The 26,486-nt window shown below is 49.7% G+C and overlaps 1 protein-coding gene across 1 annotated transcript in view; it reads right to left on the bottom strand.

The window, feature by feature from the left end:
* LOC140396358 (protein arginine N-methyltransferase 8-like) overlaps positions 1–22,550 on the bottom strand; it is a 108,656-nt gene extending 86,106 nt beyond the window's left edge. Inside the window, exon 1 of the mRNA XM_072484915.1 lies at positions 22,414–22,550. The gene's annotated coding sequence lies outside the window, so the exon portion shown is untranslated. The remainder of the gene's footprint in view (positions 1–22,413) is intronic.
* Positions 22,551–26,486: the final 3,936 nt, after the last annotated feature.

The following is a 26,486-nucleotide window of genomic DNA, read 5'->3' as shown; positions in this document are numbered from 1 at the left end:
CAGACAACAGACCCCCACTCTCCCACCAGCTCAGACAACAGATCTCCCTCTCCCACCAGCTCAGACAATGGATCCCGGCTCTCCCACCAGCTCAGACAACAGATCTCCCTCTCCCACCAGCTCAGACAATGGATCCCCACTCTTCCACCAGCTCAGACAACAGATCCACTCTCTCCCGCCAGCTCAGACAACAGATTCCCCCTCTCCCACCAGCTCAGACAACAGATTCCCCTCTCCCATCAGCTAAGACAACAGATTCCCCCTCTGTCACCAGCTCAGACAACAGATCCCCACTCTCCCACCAGCTCAGACAATTGACCCCCCCCCTCTTTCACCAGCTCAGACAACAGATTCCCCTCTCCCACCAGCTCAGACAACAGATTCCCCTCACCCACCAGCTCAGACAACAGATTCCCCTCTCCCACCAGCTCATACAACAGATTCCCACTCTGCCACCAGCTCAGACAACAGATCCCCACTCTCCCACCAGCTCAGACAATGCATCCCCCTTCTTTCACCAGCTCAGACAACAGATCACCCTCTCCCAGCAGCTCAGACAACAGATCCCCACTCTCCCACCAGCTCAGACAATGGATCCCCCCTCTCCCACCAGCTCAGACAACAGATCCACCCTCTCCCACCAGCTCAGACAACGGATCCCCCTCTCCCACCAGCTCACACAACAGATCCCCTTCTCCCATCAGCTTAGACAACAGATCCCCACTCTCCCACCAGCTCAGACAACAGATCCCCCCTCTCCCATCAGTTCAGACAATAGATCCCCCCTCTCGCACCAGCTCAGACAGCAGATCCCCCTCTCCCACAAGCTCAGACAACAGATCCCCCCTCCCACCAGCTCAGACAACAGACCCCACTCTCCCACCAGCTCAGACAACAGATCTCCCTCTCCCACCAGCTCAGACAATGGATCCCCCCTCTCCCACCAGCTCAGACAACAGATCCCCCTCTCCCACCAGCTCAGACAATGGATCCCGCCTCTTCCATCAGCTCTCTCAACAGATCCCCCTCTCCCACCAGTTCAGACAACAGACCCCCCTCTCCCACCAGCTCAGACAACAAATCCCCCCTCTTTCACCAGTTCAGTCAATAGATCCCCCCTCTCCCACCAGCTCAGACAACAGATCCCCCTCTCCCACCAGCTCAGACAACAGATCCCCACTCTCCCACCAGCTCAGACAACAGATCCCCCCTCTCCCACCAGTTCAGACAATAGATCCCCCTCTCGCACCAGCTCAGACAACGGATCCCCCTCTCCCACCAGCTCAGACAACAGATCCCCCTCTCCCATCAGCTCAGACAACAGACCCCCAATCTCCCACCAGCTCAGACAACAGATCTCCCTCTCCCACCAGCTCAGACAATGGATCCCCCTCTCCCACCAGCTCAGGCAACAGATCTCCCTCTCCCACCAGCTCAGACAATGGATCCCCCCTCTTCCACCAGCTCAGACAACAGATCCACTCTCTCCCACCAGCTCAGACAACAGATTCCCCCTCTGTCACCAGCTCAGACAACAGATCCCCACTCTCCCACCAGCTCAGACAATGGATCCCCCCTCTTTCACCAGCTCAGACAACAGATTCCCCTCTCCCACCAGCTCAGACAACAGATTCCCCTCTCCCACCACTCAGACAACAGATTCCCCTCTCCCACCAGCTCAGACAACAGATTCCCCCTCTGCCACCAGCTCAGACAACAGATCCCCACTCTCCCACCAGCTCAGACAATGTATCCCCCCTCTTTCACCAGCTCAGACAACAGATCACCCTCTCCCACCAGCTCAGACAACAGATCCCCACTCTCCCACCAGCTCAGACAATGGATCCCCCCTCTCCCACCAGCTCAGACAACTGATCCACCCTCTCCCACCAGCTCAAACAACAGATCCCCCCTCTCCCACCAGCTCAGACAACAGATCCTCCTCTCCCACCAGCTCAGACAACAGACCCCCACTCTCCCACCAGCTCAGACAACAGACCCCCCTCTCCCACCAGCTCAGACAATGGATCCCCCCTCTCGCACCAGCTCAGACAACGGATCCCCCTCTCCCACCAGCTCAGACAACAGATCCCCCTCTCCCATCAGCTCAGACAACAGACCCCCACTCTCCCACCAGCTCAGACAACAGATCTCCCTCTCCCACCAGCTCAGACAATGGATCCCCCCTCTCCCACCAGCTCAGGCAACAGATCTCCCTCTCCCACCAGCTCAGACAATGGATCCCCCCTCTTCCACCAGCTCAGACAACAGATCCACTCTCTCCCGCCAGCTCAGACAACAGATTCCCCCTCTCCCACCAGCTCAGACAAAAGATTCCCCTCTCCCACCAGCTCAGACAACAGATTCCCCCTCTGCCACCAGCTCAGACAACAGATCCCCACTCTCCCACCAGCTCAGACAATGTATCCCCCCTCTTTCACTAGCTCAGACAACAGATCACCCTCTCCCACCAGCTCAGACAACAGATTCCCCTCTCCCACCACTCAGACAACAGATTCCCCTCTCCCACCAGCTCAGACAACAGATTCCCCCTCTGCCACCAGCTCAGACAACAGATCCCCACTCTCCCACCAGCTCAGACAATGGATCCCCCCTCTCCCACCAGCTCAGACAACTGATCCACCCTCTCCCACCAGCTCAAATAACAGATCCCCCCTCTCCCACCAGCTCAGACAACAGATCCCCCTCTCCCACCAGCTCAGACAACAGACCCCCACTCTCCCACCAGCTCAGACAACAGACCCCCCTCTCCCACCAGCTCAGACAATGGATCCCCCCTCTCGCACCAGCTCAGACAACGGATCCCCCTCTCCCACCAGCTCAGACAACAGATCCCCCTCTCCCACCAGCTCAGACAACAGACCCCCCTCTCCCACCAGCTCAGACAATGGATCCCCCCTCTCGCACCAGCTCAGACAACGGATCCCCCTCTCCCACCAGCTCAGACAACAGATCCCCCTCTCCCACCAGCTCAGACAATGGATCCCCCCTCTTTCACCAGCTCAGACAACCGATCCCCCTCTCCCACCAGCTCAGACAACAGATCCCCCTCTCCCACCAGCTCAGGCAACAGATCTCCCTCTCCCACCAGCTCAGACAATGGATCCCCCCTCTTCCACCAGCTCAGACAACAGATCCACTCTCTCCCGCCAGCTCAGACAACAGATTCCCCCTCTCCCACCAGCTCAGACAAAAGATTCCCCTCTCCCACCAGCTCAGACAACAGATTCCCCCTCTGCCACTAGCTCAGACAACAGATCCCCCTCTCCCACCAGCTCAGACAATGGATCCCCCCTCTCCCACCAGCTCAGACAACAGATCCCCACTCTCCCACCAGCTCAGACAATGGATCCCCCCTCTCCCACCAGCTCAGACAACAGATCCACCCTCTCCCACCAGCTCAGACAACAGATCCCCCCTCTCCCACCAGCTCAGACAACAGATCCCCCTCTCCCACCAGCTCAGTCAACAGATCACCCTCTCCCACCAGCTCAGACAATGGATCCCCCCTCTCCCACCAGCTCAGACAACAGACCCCCACTCTCCCACCAGCTCAGACAACAGATTCCCCCTCTGCCACCAGTTCAGACAACAGATCCCCCTTCTCCCACCAGTTCAGACAACAGATCCCACTCTCCCACCAGCTCAGACAACAGATCCCCACTCTCCCACCAGCTCAGACAATGGATCCCCCCTCTTTCACCAGCTCAGACAACCGATCCCCCTCTCCCACCAGCTCAGACAACAGATCCCCCTCTCCCACCAGCTCAGACAACAAATCCCCCCTCTTTCACCAGTTCAGACAACAGATCCCCCCCTCTCCCACCAGCTCAGACAACAGATCCCCCTCTCCCACCAGCCCAGACCACAGCCACCACGCCTCGGATATCAGAGCCTCAGACCTCAACCAAGCAGCAGGTCCCCTGCACCCCGAAAGTTCAGATCCCAGATCCTAGACCTCAGTCCCAGTCCAAAACAGTGAAGAGTTTTCACCTTGGTCACTGTTTATTGGCTGGAGGCTTATCTAGCATAAAGGAAAATGGTTGTTGTTGAATGTCAATGACCTCAGCTCCAGTACATTATTGCAGGAGTTCCTCAGGGTAGTATCCTCAGTCTAACCATCTTCAGCTGCTTCATCAATGATCATCTCTAATAATTTGCGAATATTTGTTCAGTTAATATGGCCTGAAAGTAACTTGCCTTTTAAGTGCCAGGTAATGATCATCTCCAACAAGAGAGATTCTAAGCATTTCCCTTAGACATTCAATGGCATTACCATCACTATCAACATTGCTTTTGACCGGAAACTGAACAGGACTAGCCATATAGATCCTGTAGCTATAAAAGTAGAAACATAGAAAATAGGAGCAGGAGAATGCCATTGGGCCCGTCGAGCCCACTCCACCATTCATTATGATCATGGCTGATCATCCAACTCAGTAGCCTTTACTCTCTACTTTTCCCTCGTGTCCTTTGATCCCTTTCACCCCAAGAGCAATATCTACGTACAGGATGGGATTCTCCATTTCTGAGATTAAGTGTTGACGTCAATGCAGATTTGAGGAGTTCCACGACAGCAAAACCTGTGCCGCACCCAGACCGATTCCTCTACTGTTAAGGGGCTAGCACCGGAGCCACATGGAACACAATCGATTCTAATGAGAAACTGTGCCGGATTCACCGGCTTGCAATTGACAGAAGGCTAACAAGCTGCAGCCGCATATTCACACTTCTCTCCCCACACACACCATCCTGGCCAACAAGATGGCAGTGAGGAGAGCAGCACCGCGCTTCACCGACGCTGAGCTGGAGAGCGTCATGGACGCCGTGGAGGAGAGGAGGATGATCCTGTACCCCGGCCCGGGAAGGAGGCTGCCAGCCGCCGCCATTCGCGTGTCTGGGCACAGGTGGCAGAGGCTGTGATCGCCATGAGCAACACCATCTGGAACGGCCAGCAGTGCCAAACAAAGCCGCACAACTTCCTCAGGGTGGCCAGCATGAGTAGGCACCCCTGGCACTAATCCCCCCTCCCACACCCGGAGGTGGGCGAACCCCCACCCTGCACCACAGGCCGGCACCCATACTGGCCGCCATGCCCCAGTGCCATGCCCAATGTGGCCAACAGCTATCCACTCCTGGGCTGCATGCGTCAGACTGTCTAACGCTGTCATTTTCTGCTCACCCCAGGAGAAGGCTGCGCACAACCGCCGGGAGTCGGAGAAGACAGGAGGTGGACCTCCAGACCTGCGGCCCCTCACCGTGGCAGAGCAGAGGGCTCTGGATGTGGTCGGGGGCCGGGAGGAAAGGGAGGTCACCGAGGTGGAGTTCGGGGTCGCATCGTTGCCATTCTTCCGACACATGAGTCAACCTCCCCCCCACACCACCCTCACCCCAACACCGCCCACACACCTCCCTCACCCCCGTACCACCCTCACCCCCCACACCACCCCCACACTACACGACCCCCACACTTATCACCCCCCACCCCCACCCACAGGCTCATCCTCACCACCCCCAGGTCCGCGGTCTAACCATGTGCCTTGTGTCTTGCAAGAGCAGCTGGAGATGGGGCATGTCCATCTGGCGACCCCCGCCCCCAGCCAATGCCACAGCCTGAGCACCCCTTCCCCCCGCCATGAACCGAGCAGCTCGGACACCAGCCCTCCGCCCGAGACACAGGAGACCCTGGAGCTCGAGTCCAATGATGACACAGATTTCCCGTCACAGCTATCTCCAACACCCTCCACCATCCCAGAGACACTCACCTTGGTTGGACACTTTAGTGAAGAGGCTCCTGGCACTCTCACTGGTGCGCATTGGACATTCTGAATTCTCCCTCCGTGCACCCAACCAGGCGCCCTAGTGTGGCGACGAGGGGTTTTTCACAGTAACTTCATTACAGTGTTAATGGAAGCCTACTTGTGACACTAATAAAGATTATTATTATTATGAATAGAGTTGTTCATGGTCGTGCAAATTGGAATTTCGAAAGATGTTTGAGACGGTACTGCACAATAGACGTGTGAGAAAAATTAAAGCCCATGAGGTGAAAAGGGAAGTGTCAGCACATATACAACAGAGAGCAGAAAATACTGAAATACTCAGCAGTTGGTCAGCATCTGTGCAGTGAGAAACAGAGTTCAATGGTCTTCTGTCACAATACATGTCCCAAACTAGCACCATACAAAAAAGATAGTCACTGATACATTTAATGAAGAATCCAGAGGAAACTTTCTTACATTGGATGTAGTTAGAATTGGAGCTCATTACTACATGGGGTTGATGTGTCAGAATAAACATGAAGTCCCTTAGCAGAGTCTGTTCAATGGCGCAAAACTGACTTGGTAACAGTTATGTATTTATTTAAGCATCATAGAGACTTCAAAAAAATTCTTACATGGGATTTGAGTGTCGCTGGCAAGACCAGCATTTGTTTCCCATCTCTAATTGCTCTCAAGCGGATTGGCTTACTCGGCCATTTCAGAGGGCCATTAAGAGTCGACCACATTGCTGTGAGTCTAGAATCACGGGCTGGATTCTCCAATTCTGGGGCTATGACCCACGCCGGCGTGGGAATGGCCAGGAAATTGGCACAAAACTGCCACCGATTCCCCGTTTTGCTGGGGCTAGCAGGAAGGCAGCGTAGAGCACCCAGCTCTAGCTGCCAATGCAGCCTGGAGAATTGCTGCTCACGGGTACGGCGGCAGCCTGCAGCGTCCGCGCCGTGCTTCATGGTGGATGCCGCTCGCAGACCCGGTCTGCAAAATAGTCCCCCCCCTTCGGCTGGCTCGCGCCTCCCGGACCGCCCCACCACAGTGCCCCCAGCCCCGAATATGTCCCCCTCTGCCCGCGGATCAGCCCTCCACCGCCTGTGGCAGCGCTGGACTGAGTCCGCAGCCGCCACACTGAGTTCCCGACGGATGAGACCACACGTGATCCGTGCCGTCGGGAACTCGGCCTGTCGGGGGCTGAGCATCGGGGTTGCCTGAGGCCATCGATAAGTGGCGCGGCTTACTTGTGAGAATCCCACTTTGGAGAGGGCGGAGCATCGAAAGCAGCGCCGCCCCTGATTTCATCAGGAATTTGGATTCTCTGGCCGGTCGCCGAACGCGATTTTGGCGTCGGCGACCAGAGAATCCAGCCCCGCATGTAGGCCAGACCAGCTAAGGACGGCAGATTTCTTCTCTAAAGAGTATTAGTGAACTAGATGGATTTTCTTTCAAACCAACAATCGCTGTTAGTTTCATGGTCGCCATTACTGAGACTATACTTCATCAATTGGATTTAAATTTCACCAAGTGCCATGGTGTGATTTGAACCCATGTCCCCAGAGCTTTGGCCTTGCTTTATGGATTACCAGTCCACTGTCATTACCTCAGCACCATGATCTCCCTCAACACCTTATTACATTGGAGCAGCAGTTTATGAAGAATATGAGAATTATATTATCCATTTCAGTCCTTTGGGTAGTAAGTGTGGCACATTGCTTATTCCTTCTATTCGTATGTGTGTTTGCACCTGTCCAGATCTATCTCTCCTGGTCCTACTACACTGAAAATAACCTAAACTCACTATGATATACCTCAAAAGCTGGAACTACAGAAAAATCCTTCCAGTCTCGTACCTTCCATGCCGCTCTTTAATCCTCAAGAGACCAGCAAGGTCTATTGGCCAGAATGAGTCTTTGGCCTCCCTTATTTATTTTTTAACCTTAGCATTACATTTTTTCTGTTAGCGTTGTGACGATGTAACCCAGCTCCTTGGTGACAATGGGCTCTTAATTAGAATCTGTATTCTAACATGCTTTAACTTCATTCTAACAGGAGTAAGAACAAATGAGTAAAATTTCAGAAAAACTATGAACTGGCAACCTTAGCTTTAAACAACGGTCGAGCAAAGGATAATGCTGAGACTCAGTCAAATGAATTTAATTGGTTCTGTTTTGATGACTCACATGAGTTTCACTTTTTGACAGACAAGAACCGGATAACAGATATTACTAAGACAGTTTGGAAACTCATTGTCTGGAGCTCTCTAGCACAGGCAGTTATAATTCTGCTTTGTGCAATGTCATGACACGTCACGTACTTACCAGATAAAAGCTCTACATAATAGCTTCTTGAACACAAAGCGTGAGGTCATTTAATTAAGTCTTGCAAAGATCCCTTAAAATATCTGAAATTCCCATGTTCTTGCAGTCAAAGTGAATAGCTTAGCTATGTTTAAGGGGGGAGATGGTGGCGTCATGGTAATACCACTGGGCTAATCCAGAGGCCCAGGCTCGTGCTCTGGGGACGTGGGCCCAAATCTCACCATGGCCGCTGCTGGAATTTAAATTTAATGGATAAATCTGGAAGTCACGCTCAGTAATTTCTGGATCACTCTTAACACACCACAGAAATGGCCAAGCAAGTCACTCAGGTCAGGGTCAATTGGGAATGGATAAAAAATCTTGGCTTTCATTCTGACGCCAACATCCCAAGAAATATATATATATTTTTTAATCCTTCGACCATCATCCCAGGCTGATAGTAGGCCTGTAGTTCACTCACTCTTATCTGTCTTCATTTTACAGCAACCACAGGAGCCAGCTTCTAGTTGAGGGGAACTAGCCATGATATATTGACCTGCTAAAGATATGGGCAAAGGGGTTACAAAAACATGTGTCCAATTGTATCAAGATTATCCAGACCTGGAGCTCTATCAATTTTGAGCAGTCCTTTCCTATCCAAGATGCTATTACTGTCTATTTTAATATTAATAATGCAATACAGAGCATACCTCATCTGGAACACATGCATTATCTACAGGAGTATTGACTGATACAAAACAGTTGTTTAGCAGCTCTGCCATAAACTGAGCATCAGTTTGAGTCAGCGTTACAGTAAACTTCAGTGTACAAATAGAGTTCTGAATGGTCTTCTGACAATAGAAAGGTCAGTTACAAGGATAGATTGGAGAGGTTGGGCTTGTTCTCCTTGGAGAGAAGAAGGCTGAGAGGAGATTTGATGGAGACGTTCAAAATCATGAGGGGGCTGGACAGAGTAGATAAGGATAAATTGTTCCCACTCTTAAAAGGATCAAGAATGAGAGGGCACAGATTTAAAATGATTAAATGAGATGTGAGAGAAAACATTTTCACAAAATGAGTGGTTCAGGTCTGGAATGCACTGCCTGGAAGTGTGGTGAGTCAGGTTCAATTGGAGCGTTCAAGAGGGCATTAGGTGATTATTGAATAGAAGCAGAATAGCGGGGAAGAGGCAGGGGAATAGCATTAGGTCATGATGTTCGTTTGGAGAGCCGGTGTAGACACAATGGTCCAGATGACTTCCTTCTGTGCCATAATAATGCTGTGACTTTGTGATTACCTGGACAAGGCCTTGCTATCATCGCTACAGTTACACAAATCCTTTTTTCCAGAGATCTCTTGACTAACTTTGTGCATATATTTTCTCCCTCAATTACATGTGATAATTTTTCCCGTTTTGTGAGTTAGCCTTGTAGAATGCATCCTGTTTCAATTGAGTTTGCCTCTGTATGTTCCTTATCAACCTTGATGGTGCTGCTTTACTATTACATAGGAAGCCACAACCAATGGATCAGATCTAGAAGTCATGAATGGTGGTGGACAATTAAACAATTAGCTGGAGGAGAAAGCGACAAATATACCAATCCTCAATGATGGGGGAGCCCAGCACATCAATGCCAAAGACAAGGCTGTAGCATTTGCAACAATCTTCAGCCAGATGTTGCAAATGGATATCCATCGTGGCCTCCTGCTGAGGTCCCCAGCATCACAGATGCTAGTCTTCAGTCAATTCAATTCACTCCACATGATATCAAGAAATAGCTGAAGGCACTGCATACTACAAAGGCCAGGGATATTGACAATATTCCAGCAATAGAACCTGCCGCATTCCTAGCCAGGCTGTTCCAGGACAGCTACAGCACTGGCATCTAACCGGCAATGTGGAAAATTGCCGGGTGTATCCTGTACACAAGAAACAGGATAAATCCCACCCGGACAATTACCATCCTAGTAGTCCACTCTTGATCATAAACAAAGTGATGGACGCTGTCATCAGCAGTGCTATCAAGCAATAACCTGCTCAGTGATGCTCAGTTTGGATTCCTCCATGGCCACTCAGCAGTTTCAAATTCCTAGGGGTGCACATCTCCAAAAATCTGTCCTGGTCCACCCACGTCGACGCTACCACCAAGAAAGCACAACAGCGCCTATACTTCCTCAGGAAACTGAGGAAATTCGGCAAGTCCACATTGACTCTTAACAACTTTTACAGATGCACCATAGAAAGCATCCTATCAGGCTGCATCACAGCCTGGTATGGCAACTGCTCGGCCCAGGACCGCAAGAAACTTCAGAGAGTCGTGAGCACCGCCCAGTCCATCACACGAACCTGCCTCCCATCCATTGACTCCATCTACACCTCCTGCTGCCTGGGGAAAGCGGGCAGTATAATCAAAGATCCCTCCCACCCGGCTTACTCACTCTTCCAGCTTCTTCCATCGGGCAGGAGATACAGAAGTCTGAGAACACGCACAAACAGACTCAAAAACAGCTTCTTCCCCACTGTCACCAGACTCCTAAATGACCCTCTTATGGACTGATTTCATTAACACTACACCCTGTCTGCTTCATCCGATGCCAGTGCTTTTGTAGTTACATTGTATATGTTGTGTTGCCCTATTATGTATTTTCTTTTATTCCCTTTTCTTCTCATGTACTTAATGATCTGTTGAGCTGCTCGCAGAAAAATACTTTTCACTGTACCTCGGTACACGTGACAATAAACAAATCCAATCCAATCCAATCCAGCTTCTGACCTCATCACGGCCTTGATCCAAATGTGGGCAGAGAGCTGAACACAAGAGTCGAGGTGAAAATGACTGCCCTTGACTGAATTGGCACCAAGGAGCCCCAGCAAAACTGCAGTTAATGGGAATCAGTGGGGGAAACTCTCCACTGGTTGGAGTCATACCTAGCAAAAAGGAAGATGATTGTGGTTGTTGGGGGTCAATCATCTCAGTTTCAGGATGTTAGAACCCTCGTGGAGGGTTTATTACAACCCATTTATTCCAACATTTTGCTTCCTGTCTGCTAACCAGCTTTCTGTCAATCTCAAGACACCACCTGTAAACCCGTACGCTTTAACGTTACATAGTAATCTGCTATGTGAGACCTAGTCGAAAACCTTCTGAAAGTCTAAATAAACCACATCCACTGGTTCTCCCTGGTCAACTCTGCTAGTTACATCTTCAAAGAATTCTGGTAGATTTATCAAGCATGATTTCTCTTTCATAAATCTACGCTGACTTTTTCTGATTATACCACATTTTCCAAATGCTGTGCTATGAAATCCTTGATAAGGGATCCTAGGAACTTCCCTACCACCGATGTTAGGCTCACTGGTCTATAGTTCCCTATTTTCTCTCTACCTCCCTTTTTGAATAGCGGAGTTATATTAGCTACCCTCCAATCTGTAGGAACCATTCCAGAGACCAAAGAATTTTGGAAAATGACCACCATTGGATCTACTATTTCTAGGGCCACTTCCTTAAGTAGTCTGGGATGAATATTATCAGGCCCTGGAGATGTATTGCCTTCAATCCCATTAATTTCCCCAAAGCTATTTCTCTACTAATACAAATTTCCTTCAACTCCTCATTAAAATTTCTGTTTCTCAGAACTTCCAGTACATTATTCATGTCTTCCTTTGTGAAGACAGAAGCAAAGTATGAACTTAGACCCTTGCTGAAACCCTCACTTTCAACATCCTGGGGGTAACCATTAACCAGAAACTGAACTGGGCTCGCCATATAAATACTGCACTTACCAGAGCAAGTCAAAGACTAGGAATCCTAACTCATCTCCTGACTCCCAAAAGCCTGTCCACCATCTACAAGGAACAAGTCAGGAGTGTGATGGAATAGTCTTCACTTGCCTGGATGAATGCAGCTCCAACAATACTCAAGGAACTCAACACCATTCAGGAGAAAGGAACCCACTTGATTGGCACTCTAACCACAAACATTCACTTCCTCCACAATGGAACCTGGAGCTGGGTCTGTGGCTGGAGATAGTGCGGCGCGTCCGTGAAGTGGAGAGTATCGTGGATCGCATATATAGAGATAGCACATCGCAGACAGAGACTCCACAGGGAGGAAGGGAATGGGTGATCATGAGTCAGAGCACGAGGACTAGGCAGGCAGTGCAGGAATCTCATGTGGCCATTCCCCTACAAAACAGATATACCGTTTTGGATACTGTTGGGACAAATGCCTCTTTTGGAGAAGCAGCAACACCCAAATTTGTTACACCACAGTTGACCCTGCAGCACAAGGGAGAAGTAAAAAGTGTTGGAATGCAATAGTTATAGGGGGAATAGCTAGGCATTTCTGTCGCCACAAATGAGACTCCAGGATGGTATGTTGCCTCCCTGGTGCTAGGGTCAAGGATGTCACAAAATGGTTACAGGACATTCTGGAGGGGCAGGGTGAACAGTCAGTGGTCATGGTACACATTGGTACAAATGACATAGGTTAAAAAAAGGGATGAGGTCCTAAAAGCAGAATATAGGGAGTTAGGAAATAGGTTGAGAAGTAGGACCTCAAAGGTAGTGATCTCAGGATTACAACCAGTGCCACGTGCTAGTCAGAGTAGAAATAACAGAATATAGTGGATGGACACGTGACGGAAGAGATGGTGTGAGGGGGAGGGTTTTAGATTTCTGAGACATTGGGACCAGTTCTGGGGGAGGTGGAACCAGTACAAACTGGATGGGTAGGATGGGCAGGACCAGGACTGATGTCCAGGGAAGGGTATTTGCTAATATTGTTGGGGAGGATTTGAACTACAGTAGCATTGGGATGGGAGCCTATGCAAGGAGTCAGAGACGGGGGAATCAAAGACAAGAACAAAAGACAGAAAGAGGAATAAGAAAAGTGCTAGGCAGAGAAATTAAGGACCAGAATCAAACAAGGCCACAGTGAGAAATAGTGGGAATGTGACAAGGAATATTAAAAAGAGAAACCTTAAGACTTTGTGCCTTAATATCAGATCATTCATAACAAAGTGGATGAATTAATCGCGCAGATGTAAATGGTATGATATTGTGGGAATTACAAAGACATGCCTCCAGGGTGACCAGGGTGGGAATTGAATATCCAGGGTATTCAGTATTTAGGAAGGACAGACAAAAAGGAAAAGGCGGTGGAGTTGCATTGCTGGATAAAGAATATTCGAGTAACTTTGCAGGGAACATAAAAACGGACTCGAAAAGTTTCTATAGGTAAGCATCTTTGCATCCTCCTCAAAACACCCAGCTTTGAGTCATCTGCAAATATGGAGTTATTACATTTAGATCCCTCATCTAAATCACTAATATAAATTGTGAATAGCTGAGGTCCTAGCACCGATCCCTGAGGTACTCCATTAGTCACTGTCTGCCATTCGAAAAAGACAAGTTTATTCCGACTTTGTTTCCTGTCTGCCAACCAGTTTTCTATCCATTTCAATACAATATTCCCAATCCCATGCACTTTAATTTTACATGCCCTTACAGTCAGAAACAGAGCAATTTATAATGGGGGACAAAGAAATGGCTGGCCATGCTTAGGTTCTGTCTTCACAAAGGAGGACACAAATAACATGCCAAAAAATGTTGGGGACACGGTAGCACAGTGGTTAGCACTGTTGCTTCACAACTCCAAGGTTCCAAGTTCGATTCCCGGCTTGGGTCACTGTCTGTGCGGAATCTGCACAGTCTCCCCGTGTCTGCGTGGGTTTCCTCCGGGTGCTTCGGTTTCTTCCCACAGTCCAAAGATGTGCAGGTTAGGTGGATTGGCCATGCTACATTGCCCTTAGTATCCAAAAAGGTTAGGTGTGGTTACTGGGTTACGGGGATAGGGTGGAGGTGTGGTCTTAGGTAGGGTGCTCTTTCCAAGGGCCGGTGCAGACCCGATAGCCTGAATGGCCTCCTTCTGCACTGTAAATGCTATGATTCTATGATTCTAACACAGGGTTTAGTGAGACTCAGGAACAGAAGGAAATCAGTATTAGTAGAGAAATGTTGTTAAGGAAACTGATGGGGTTGAAGGCCCATAAACCCCCAGGGCCTGATAATCTACATCTCAGAGTACTTAAGGAAGTGGTCCTGGAAATAGTAGATGTATTGGTGTTCATCTTTCAAGACTCTGTAGACTCTGGAACAGTTCCTACAGATTGGAGGGTAGCTAATGTAACCCCACTATTTAAAAAGGGAGGTAGAGAGAAAACAGATAATTATAGACCACACAACCTAACGCTGGAAGTGGGAAAATGCTAGTCCATTATAAAAGATTTTATAGCAGAGCACTTGAAAAACAATGGTGGAATCGGACAGAGTCAGCATGGATTTCAGAAGGCTTTCGACAAAGTCCCACGTAAGAGATTGGCATGTAAATGTAAAGTGTGTGGGATTGGGGTAGTGTCTTGAGATGGATAGAAAACTGTTTGGCAGACAGGAAACAAGAGGAAGAGTAGGAATACACGGGTCTTTTCCGAATGGCAGGCAGTGACTAATGGAGTATCTCAGGGATCGGTGCTAGGGCCCCAGCTATTCACAATATGTATTAGTGATTTAGGTGAGGGAACTAAATGTAATATCTCCATATTTGCAGATGACTCCATGCTGGGTGGGTGGGTGAGTTTTGAGGAGGATGCAAAGACGCTTCAGAGCGATTTGCACAAGAAGAGTGGGTGGGCAAATATCAAAGGATATGGGGGAGGCAGGATCAGGCTATTGAGTTTCATGATCAGCCATGATCATAAGGAATGGTGGAGCAGGCTTAAAGGGCCGAATGGCCTACTCCTGCTCCTATTTTCTATGCAACTCATCAACTTTCCTTCAACAGCATATTCCAACCCCACGACCACTACCATCTAGAAGGACAAGGGCAGCAGGTACCTGGGATCACCCCCCTTGAAGTTCCCCTCCAAGCCCCCTCCATTTCCGTGACATGGAAATAGATTGCCCTTCCTTCACTGTCGATGGGTGAAAATCCTGAAACACCCTCCCTAACAGCACTGTGGATGTATCTACACCACATAGACTGCAGCAGTTCAAGGAAGCTCACCAACATCTTCTCAAGGGCAATTAGGGATGGGCAGTAGATGCTGGCCTATCCAGTGAAGCTGACAACCCATGAACTGATAAAAAGAAAGACAGCACAGAAAGAAGTAATTTGGCCCAATAAGCGCACAATGGTTTTTATGTTCCACTTGAGCCTCCTCCCATCTTTTCTCATCTAAATCCACCATCATAATTTCCTTTCTCCCTCAGGTACTTGTTTAGCTTCCCCTTAAATACATCTATACTATTCACTTCAACCATTCTCTGTGGTAATGAGTTCCACAATCTCACCCCACTGAGTAAAGAATTTTCTTCTGAATTTTTGACTATCTTACACTGACAGCCTCTGGCTCTGCTCCTCCCCACGAGAGGAAACATTCCCTCTGTATCCACTCTGTCAAAACCTTCCAGAATTTCACAGCTATCTATCATGTCATCCCTCCGTCGCCTTCTTTCCAAAGAGACCCAGCCCGTCAATCCTTTTCTGATATATAAACCTACACATTTCTGGTATCATCTTAGTAAATCTTCTCTCTGACCAGAATTGCACACAATGGGCTCTAAGCGCAGTCTAATCAGGGTTTGATGTAGGTTTCGCATACCTTCCCTACTTTTCGATTCTTTCCCTCAAGAAATGAAGTTGAGTGCTTAGTCTGCATTTCTTTATGGTCTTTTTAGACAGTGGCATAACTTTTAGTGACTGGTATATTTGTACTCCAAGATTCTTTTCTTCCTCTACCCCCCCCTTAACAGTCACCTCTTTTTTCTTAAGACAATTTAGAGGGCCCAGTTCATTTTTTCCAATTAAGGGGCAATTTAGCATGGCCAATCTACCTACCCTGCACATCTTTTGGGTTGTGGGGGCGAAACCCACGCAGGCACGGGGAGAATGTGCAAACTCCACACAGACAGTGACCCAGAGCCAGGATCGAATCTGGAACCTCGGTGCCATGAGGCAGCAGTGCTAACCACTGCACCACCATGCTGCCCTTAAACAGTCACCTCTTAAGTAATAAATGATCTCCTTATTCTTCCTAACAAAGTGTTACGCCTCACGTTAACCTGTGTTAAACTTTCTTTGCTGACTATTTGCCCATTCTGGCTCCTGGAATTTGTTACAATCCTGTTAGTAACTACCCCATACTGGCCCAACTCACCTCATGCCCATTGTGTGTGGACCCATGGAAGTTTGGGAGGTCAAGGACAAAGGAGTTTTCATACTTCTCCCATGTGCACTGGGTGTGCTCCCGGATTGACTGGTGGATGACGCGTTGCTGGTGTGGGGGGCCGATCCAGTGTACTCGGCGATTGTGATTTCTGACTACACGCCGCATTGGGTGGATTTGCAGATGGTTCGGGTGGGAGGAATGACTGCAATGGAAGTTAGATGTGGGGCTGTTGGCAGATGAGAAGGTGTGCGAACAGGTGCGGGCGGCCATTTGGGGTTATGTGGAGTTGAATGACATGGGGGAGGTCACAGCGCCACACTGTGGGAGGCACTTAAGGCTTTAGTCAGAGGGGAGTTTACCTCAGTCCGGGAACACAGGGAGAGGATGCAGCGTGAGGAGAGGGCAAGGTTGGTGGATGAGATTTTAAATAAATAAATAAATAATCTATATTGTCACAAGTAGGCTTACATTAACACTGCAATGAGGTTACTGTGAAAAGTCCCTTGTCGCCACATTCCGGCGCCTGTTCGGGTACACGGAGGAAGAATTCAGAATGTCCAATTCACCTAACAGCACGTCTTTTGGGACCTAAGGGGGGAAACCGGAGCACCCGGAGGAAACCCACGCAGACACGGGGAGAGCGTGCAGACTCCACACAGACAGTGACCCAAACTGGAAATGAACCTGTGACCCTGGAGCCGTGAAGCAACAGTGCTACCCACTGTGCTACCGTGCTACCCTTAAGGTGGATAGGAGGTATTTGATGATGCTGGAGGTGGGCTTGATAAAGGAGTGGCACAGGCTCCAGATGGAGTTTTGGGTAATCCCTATGGGGAAGGTGGTAGGAGAGTGGTGGAAGGCCAGAGGTTGGGGAGAAGGAGAGCAAGGTGTTGGCCCTTCAGCTGAGGAAGCAGGCAGCGGTGAGGGAAATTGGCAGAGTGAAGGACACGACGGGTAAGGTGGTGATGGACTCAGAGGGGGTGAACGGGGTATTTGAGGCCTTTTATAGGAGACTACGAGTTGAAGCCCCCCCCCCCCTGCCGGGGGGAGGTGATGTGGAGATTCCTGGTTGGGTTGCAGTTTTTCAAGGTGGAGGGGGGCTGGTTCAGGGTCTGGGGGTCACGACTGTGGTGTGAGAGGTGATGGAGCTCATGGGGGCGATGCAGGCAGGGAAGGCCCTGGGACCAGACAGGTTCCCGGTAGAGATTTATAAAAGGTTTGGGGGGCTACTGGGGCCATGGCTGGTGAGGGCATACAATGAAGCAAGGGAGAAGGGGGATCTCCCCTCTACATTGTCACAGGATTCCATTTTCCTGACCTTAGAGAATGATAAGGATCCGGAGCAGTGCAGGTCATATAACCCGATATCGCTATTGAATGTGGACACCAAAATATTGACAAAGGTACTGGCCTTATGGATTGAAGACTGCGTGCTGGGGGTGATAGGGGAGGATCAAATGGGTTTTGTGAAGGGAAGTTGGTTGTTGGCGGATGTGCCGAGGCTACTCAATGTAATTATAATGCTCTCAGAGGGGCAGGAGGGGGTGACAACGAACGCGGAGAAGGCTTTTGATCAGATGGAGTGGGCGTACATGTTGGAGGTATTGAGATGGTTCGGGTTTGGGAAGGCGTTTGTGAATTGGTTACAGTTGCTGTACCAGACGCCAGTGGCGGACGAACCACGTGAATTTGGGATATTTTGGGTGAGATCGGGAGACCAGGCAGGGGTGCCCACGCTCCCTTTACTTTTTGCTTTGGCGATAGAGCCGTTGGCACTGGTGCTGAAGCATCAAGGGATTGGGGGGGGGGGGTCGAACGAAGGGTGCCGAAAATAGGGTCTGGCTCTATGTAGACGACCTGTTACTATATATTTTGGACCCGGTGGGAAGCATAGGGGGATTATGGAGATTTGGGGAAATTTTGCCAGTTTTCAAGTAATAAACGGAACATGGGATAGAGCGAGGTGTTCCCAATTAATGCCAGAGGGCAGGGAAGGAGATTGGGGGAGTTTAGGTTTAGGTTGTTGGGAATGGGTTTCAAGTACTAGGGGATCGAGGTGGCGAGGAGCTGGGCCCAGCTGCACAAACTGAGCTTGGTCTGACTGGTGGAGGGGATGAATGTGGATTTTAAGAGGTGGGATATGTTTCCGCTGGCTACATGGGTGCGGACAGTGAAAATGACGGTGCTGCCAGGTTTCTGTTTGTGTTTCAGAACCTTCCTATCTTTGTCCCTAAGTCGTTCTTTAGGAAGGTCAATGGGTTGATCTCCAAGTTTGTCTGGGCGGGAGAGTCCACACGGGTGCGGCAGGCTTTTTTGGAACAGGGGCAAGGAGAGGGGGGGCGGGGGTGCTGGCGTTGCCGAATACAATAAATTATTATTGGGCGGCGAACATTGCGATGGTGCGAAAGTGGGCTGTGGAGGAGGGGTCGATTTGGGGGCGGGTAGAGGGGCTTGTTTATAGGTGGCAAGTTTGTGGAGCTGGAGGATTTGGAGGAAGTGTATGAGTTGCCCAGGAGAAATGGCTTTAGGTACCTGTAGGTCCGGGATTTTGTGAGGAGAGAGGTGCCACCCTTGGGGTTTCAGGACAGGTTGTTGTCGAAGGAAGAAATAGGGGAGGGGAGGATGTTGGATATTTATAAGGAATTGATGGTGGGAGGGCACCCCAGTGGAGGACATTTAGTGTAAATGGCAGGAGGAGCTGGGAGTGGAGGTGGGGCCGAGATGTGGGCTGAGGCCCTGCGGAGGGTAAACGGGTCCTCGTCGCATGCAAGGTTACGCCTCATCAAGTTTAAGGTGGTGCACAGGGCTCACATGATGGTGGCGAGGATGAGTTGGTTCTTTGCGGGGGTAGAGGATAGGTGTGGGCAGTGTGCGAGGGGACCAGCGAATCACGTCCACATGTTCTGGATGTGTCTGAAACTAAGGGGATTCTGGCAGGGGTTTGCGGACGTGATGTCTAAAGTGCTGGGGGTGGGGTGGTTCCGAGTCCGGATGTGGCGATATTTGGAAGATCCAGGAGCCCGGGGCAGAGCGGGTGGTGGGGGGGGGGGGGGGCTTTGGCTACCTGTTAGCCCGGAGACAGATCTTGTTGGGGTTGCGGGACTTGGAGCCGCCGAAAGCGGGGTCTGTGAGCATCCTGCAGGTTTCCTGAGGTTGGAGAAGGTCAAGTTCGTTCTGCGGGGGTCGGTGGAGGGGTTCACCCAGAGGTGGAAACTGTTGATCGATTTCTTTAAGGGGATTGAGGGTTCAGAAAAGGGGAGGGTGAGATTGGGGGGGGGTAAGGGACATTAAAATGGGGAAGGTGGGACATGAACGGGTGCTGGCGTGAGGGGGGTTGGAGAGTTGGGGTTGGTTTGCTGAGTTGATGAGATGTTCTTCTGATTTTTACTGTGTACAAATGTGAAAATATTGAATACAAATATTTTTTTAAAATAAAAATAAGGAGCCTTGGTGAGTTCCTACAGCGCATCTTGTAGATGATACACACTGCTGTTACTGTTCATTGGTGGTGGACGGAGTGATAGTTTGTGGGTGGCATGCCAAACAAGTGGGCTGCTTTATCTTGGATGGTATTGAGCTTCTTGAGAGTTGTTGGAGGTGCACTCATCCAAGCAAATGTAGAGTATTCGATTACATTCCTGACTTGTGCCTTATAGATAGTGGACAGGCTTTGGGGAGCCAGGAGGTGAGTTACTCATCACAGGATTTGTACTGCCTGACTTGCTGTTGTAACCACAGTATTTATATGGCTAATTCAGTTCAGTTTCTGGTCAATGGTAATTTCAGGATATTGATAGTGGAAAATTCAGCAATGCCATTGAATGTCAAGGGGCTATGGTTAGATTCTCTCTTGTTGGAGAAGGTAATTGCCTGGCACTTGTGGGATGCGAATGTTACTTGCCAATTGTCAGTCCAAGTCTGAATATTGTCCAGGTCTTGCTGCATTTGGACATGGGCTGCTTCAGTATCTGAGGAACTGTGAAATGGTGCTGGACATTGTGCAGTCATCTGCAAACATCCCACGTCTGAACTTATGATGGAGGAAAGGTCATTGATGAAGCAGCTGAAGATGGTTTGGCCTAGGACACTACCCTGAGGAACCCCTGCAGTGATGTCCTGGAGTTGATATGATTGACCTCCAACAACCATTATCATCTTCCTTTGTGCTGACTCCAACCAGCGGAAGGTTTTCCCCCTGATTCCCACTGACTTCAGTTTTGCTAGGACTCCTTGATGCCACATTCAGTCACTTCCCTCTCTGCTTTCTGTATTGAAAGAAGTCTTACAACACCAGGTTAAAGTTCAACAGGTTTGTTTCAAATCACTAGCTTTCGGAGCGCTGCTCCTTCATCATTCACCTGATGGACTTTAATCTGCTGTTGCAAGATTTCTTACTGTGTCCAGTCCATAGCCCGCATCTCCACATTCTGTATTGAAGCTAGCTAGCAATTCATTCTGCCAGTTGCACACTAACTCCACATTCTCTGAATTTATTCATGAATCTACTTTGCAGCACCTTTTCAGAGGCCTTTTGAAAATCAATATAATGATATCTACTGTATTACCACTGTCAACCTCTCTATTCCCCTTTCTTCAGGTACCATCCTAAGAGGGCGTTGGCAGCCATGGACTTCAATTGAATTGGTCCATAATATGTTTGGCGAAGTACAGCAGTGGTTTGCTGTTGCCTTCTGCAGTGTGGCTGACCAAGAATTTCTCCCAATCGTACCGCCTACCATCAGCCATATTTACAGGATTTACAGGCTGATAATCAAACTGTTCGGCCACATTATGAATGCATCTTCTATGGCCGAGTAGGACTTGACCCCAGAGGTAAGGAAACCATCATTGCGACACAAGACCTCCACCTCCTCAAAAAATTCAAAAGTTTGATCAAGAACAATTTTCCCCTTTGAAATCCACGCTGACTAGTCATTATTTTCTTTTTTTGTTTCTAGATGTTCTTCTATCCTCTCCTTTTACAAGGAATCATTATTCATTCTAGCATCAATGGTAAGATGACTGATTGACAATTCCCGGACATATTCTGCCCCCTTCTTGTATATGTAGGATTGCATTAACTATTCACCAATCCTCGTTCCCACATCCTTTTCTAATGAGTCATTAAATATGAGTAGTGTTATTTTAAAATATGTGGATGTAATGCCACTGGACCAGGGTCTTTATCTTCTTTAGGTTTACTCAATACATCCATTTTTAATTTTTAATAGTTTCATCTTATTGCCAATCTCATCATTCAATGTCACATTTTCCTGTTCTATCACCTTGTTAGACACCAAAGTGAAATAATTATTTAATATTTCTGCCTCTCTCTGTCATTACCTCCGGTATTATCCTGCCTGTCCCTTAATGGTCCTAATTCTATCACAGCTTTTTAAAACATTTATGAACCTGTAAAATATGTTGCTATTTTGTTTCAGGTTTTTTGATCATTTAATTTCATATTTCCTCTTTGCCTTCATAATTCTTTTGGTTTCTCACCTAATCTCTTTGTATTCTAGTCTTATCATGCACTCCCCCTGAGCAAGATCTACCATTCTTTGGGTCAAGGAATGGGAAACACGAGAAGTCACTAACAAGTTCCTTGTGATAAACCGCATCTACCAGGGCGAGATTGGTCCTTGCTAAACAGGTTAAGGACAGGCCAGGGCCAGTGTGCAGCTAACCTGCAACAGTGGGGCCCCAGTACAAACCCCTTATGTACTTGTGGAAAGACACAGACAATGCTGAACATTACCAAGCATTACTACTGACTAAACGGTGGACCAATCACCTTAAACATTGTAAATGTGGAGGCAGTCATGTGGTTTTATGGATTTGTGTTTGCTAAGTAAATAAATGTGCTCCTCTGCTGTTCATGTATTTAATGTTTGCCTCTTTCCTAACCTTCAATTGCTCCTTTAAACCTTCATTCATCCATGGATTGTCACTAGTTTTTAGTTTGTTCTTTACTTTTTGTGGAATATGGGCAGGATTCTCTGACTCCCCCGGCGATTCTCCGGCCCGTGATGGGCCGAGTGGCCGCCCGTTTTAGGCCGGTCCCGCCGGCGTCAATTACAACAGGTACTTACCGGCGGGACCTGGCTCAGCAGGCGGCCTCCGGGGTCCTCGTGGGGGCGTAGGGGGATCTGGCCCCGGGGGGTGCCCCCATGGTGGCCTGACCCGCGATCGGAGCCCACCGATCCGTGGGCGGGCCTGTGCTGTGGGGGCACTCTATTCCTCCGCGCCAGCTGCTGTAACAGTCCGCGATGGCCGGCACGGAGATGAACCCCCCCTGCACATGCGCTGGGATGACGCCAGCACATGCTGACGCTCCTGCGCATGCGCAAACCCGTGCCGGCCGGCGGAGGCCCTTAGGCACCGGTTGGCGTGGTGCCAAGCCCCTTCTGCGCCGGCTGACATGGCGCAAACCACTCCGGTGCTGGCCTAGCCCCTGCAGGTGGGGAGGATTCTGCACCTTCGGGGCGGCCCAACGCCGGAGTGGTTCATGCCACTCCTTCGCGCCGGAGTTGCCCGCCCTGCCGGTTCACGGAGAATCCCGCCCTATATTTTTCCTTGCATCCTGTTGAAGAATTTTTGAATGTTTCCCAATTGTTGTTCGACGTTGATGTTTGTCAACACTGTTGCCCATTTTATTTTTCTGATGTGCCACTCTTTTAATCATTGGGACAGACATAGCTTCATCCTGTTTGACAATGGTTGTAAATAGACCCATTTAACCTTAGCCCTTGATTATCTATCGAGGGATCAATGCTTCCTCTAATTTCCCTTTGGAGTGCAGGAGCGACTTGTTTCAGTGGCCGACCCCTTCAAGATAGTCTCCACAACCACATACACACGGTAACTTAAAGAGGCTGCCTTGTGCACAACCTGCGCACAAAAGGTTGGATTGTCTCACGGCCACACAGCTACACAGTTCAGAGGGAACATTGGTCGGGATCCCCATCAATTTTGCCATCTCTTCAGCAAGGAAGTGGGGGGGGGGGGGAGATGATGGTGTAGTGATAATGTCACTGGCTTAATAATCAAGAGACCCAGGTGAATTAAGGCACCTTGTGGAATTTCAATACAATTAATAAAATATGGAATATAAAGCTAATCTCAGTAATGGTGACCATGAAACTATCAGCGATTATCATTAAAACTCATCTGGTTCACTATGTCCTTTAGGGAAGGAAATCTGACTTCCGGTTGCGGCTATGCGGAGCTAAGTCGGGCAGCACGGTAGCATTGTGGATAGCACAATTGCTTCACAGCTCCAGGGTCCCAGGTTCGATTCCGGCTTGGGTCACTGTCTGTGCGGATCCGGTCTGCACATCCTCCCCGTGTGTGCGTGGGTTTCCTCCGGGTGCTCCGGTTTCCTCCCACAGTCCAAAGATATGCAGGTTAGGTGGATTGGCAATGCTAAATTGCCCTTAGTGTCCAAAATTGCCCTTAGTGTTGGGTGGGGTTACTGGGTTATGGGGATAGGGTGGAGGTGTTGACCTTGGGTAGGGTGCTCTTTCCAAGAGCCGGTGCAGACTCGATGGGCCGAATGGCCTCCTTCTGCACTGTAAATTCTATGAAAGTCGCAAATTCGGCGGCTCCCACAAAAACGGACTTTTGGGCTCTTTCAGGGCCCCCAACGGCACTTTTTCGACGTTTCCCGGTGTGGGAAGGAGTCTACAACAGCTCCCTGTCAGTATATGACTTCAACTAGGAGCGGGGCGACAAAAAAGGTGGTGGTGGACCCGAAGAAGGAATCAAGTTGCTGCTAAGGTCAAGGAGGATCTGGAGCGAGTAGGGGGGGTCGAGATGGGGTATGCCGCTGTGGGGAACGGGCCGGGTGTGGGTTCCGGGGTGCGGGAGCGTGGCTGGCCGAGGAGGGGTCATGTCTAGTCGGTGGGGGAGGGGGGGCGGGTAGCCCCCTGATCTGGCTGATAACCTGGAATGTAAGGGGACTGAATGGGCCGGTTAAGTGGGCCCGCGTGTTCGCGCACCTGAAGGGGCTCAAGGCAGATGTGGTTATGCTCCAGGAGACACACCTGAAGGTGGCAGACCAGGTAAGACTGAGGAAAGGGTGGGTAGGTCAGGTGTTTCACTCGGGGCTGGATGCCAAAAATCGAGGGGTGGCCATCTTGGTGGTAAAGAAAGTGTCATTCGAGGCGTTGAGCATTGTGGCAGATAATGGCGGTAGGTACATAATGGTAAGTGGTAAGTTGCAGGGAGAGAGGGTGGTACTGGTCAATGTGTATGCCCTGAACTGGGACGATGTGGGTTTTATGCGGCGTATGTTGGGTCGGATCCCAGACTTGGAAGTGGGGGGCCTGATAATGGGGGGAGACTTTAACATGGTGCTGGATCCGTCACTGGATCGCTCCAGGTCTAGGCGGGTAGGAAGCCGGTGGCGGCTAGAGTGCTGAGGGGGTTTATGGACCAGATGGGAGGGGTGGACCCTTGGAGATTTGCAAGGCCGGGGGCTAGGGAATTTTCATTCTTCTCACATGTCCATAAGGCTTATTCCCGAATCGACTTTTTCATTTTGAGTATGGCGCTGATAGTGAGAGTAGAGGATACTGAGTATTCGGCAATAGCCATTTCGGACCACGACCCGCATTGGGTGGACTTAGAGATGGGGGAGGAGAGGGACCAGCGGCCGCTGTGGCGCTTGGAGGTGGGGCTGTTGGCGGACGAGGAGGTGAGCGAGGGGGTCCGAGGAAGCATAGAGAGGTACTTGGAGACCAACGACAACGGGGAGGTCCGAGTGGGGATGGTATGGAAGGCAGTGGTGAGGGGAGAGCTGATCTCCATTACGGCCCACAAGGAGCGGAGTGAGCTGGGGGGAGAGGGAGAGGCTGGTGGGGGAGATGGTGAGGGTAGACAGGAGGTATGTGGAGGAGCCTGAGGAAGGATTGTTGAGGAAGAGGCGCAGCCTCCAGGCCGAATTCGACCTGGTGACCACCAGGAAGGCGGAGGTGCAGTGGAGGAAGGCCCAGGGAGTGATCTACGAGTATGGGGAAAAGGCAAGCCGGATGCTGGCCCATCAGCTTCGGAAGCGGGACGTGGCTAGGGAGATCGGGGAGTTAAGGACAGGGGAGGGAGTGTGGTGCGGACTGGGGTTGGCATCAATGGGGTCTTCAGGGACTTTTACGAGGAATTGTACCGATCCGCGCCCCCACGGGAGGAGGGAGGGATGGGCCCCTTCCTGGACCAATTGAGGTTTCCAAAGGTGGAAGAGGGACTGGTGGCGGGATTGGGGGCCCCGATTGGGCTGGAGGAGCTGATCAAATGGATAGGAAGCATGCAGGCGGGGAAGGCACCGGGGCCGGACGGTTTCCCGGTCAAATTCTATAAAAAATATATGGATCTGGCGTACACGTGACTCCAGACTTACAGCAATGTGGTTGATGCTTAAAGAGGAAGCCACTCAGTTCTACAACAATTAGGGATGGGCACAAATGCTGGCCTTGTCAGTGATGCCCACACCCCCTGAAAGAATAAATAAAAGGATATTTTGTCCTTGATGAAGCACAAATTCACCAGCATGAGAACAGGCCGTGCCGTCTCGACTTGCATTTCCTCAATTGCAGACAATTTAGTGATAACGTAATTGAGGTTTTTAAGATGATTAAAGGTTTCGATAGAAATAAAAACAGAAAATGCTGGATAAACTCAGCAGGTCTGGCAGCATTTGTGAAGTGAGAAGCTGTTAAAGTTTTGAGTCGGTATGACTGCTATAGAGCTTGACAGGGTAAATAGTGAGAAAATATTTTCTCTGGTGGGGAATCCAGAATAAGGGTTCCTGAGATTAACACTAAGGCTAGATTGTTCTAGTTAGCAGGGCCTCTGGAGTACTCGTCAAGTACTATACCACTACTCCACCATCTCCCCCTGAATCCATACCTTACCCTGAACCCCACAACAGTGAGTTCCACTTGCATCTTTTTATAACCTGCCTGCTTACCACTGGCTGGGGACTAATGGCAATCCCACAATCCTTAGGGAATATGAGCTTCCCCAATGAGGGGGGGCGGAGAAATCATTAGCAGGTCCCTGCATAAATAAAGCTGGCTAGTATAGAACCAGCAAGAGAGGAGTGAGCAGCAAGGGAGTTACTGCTGCCGTTGTATATATATATGTTATTGTGAATAAATGTTATTTCTTT

This window comes from Scyliorhinus torazame, chromosome 19, assembly GCF_047496885.1.
Source record: "Scyliorhinus torazame isolate Kashiwa2021f chromosome 19, sScyTor2.1, whole genome shotgun sequence".
NCBI lineage: Eukaryota > Metazoa > Chordata > Chondrichthyes > Carcharhiniformes > Scyliorhinidae > Scyliorhinus > Scyliorhinus torazame.
This window is presented reverse-complemented; position numbering and strand designations above follow the sequence as displayed.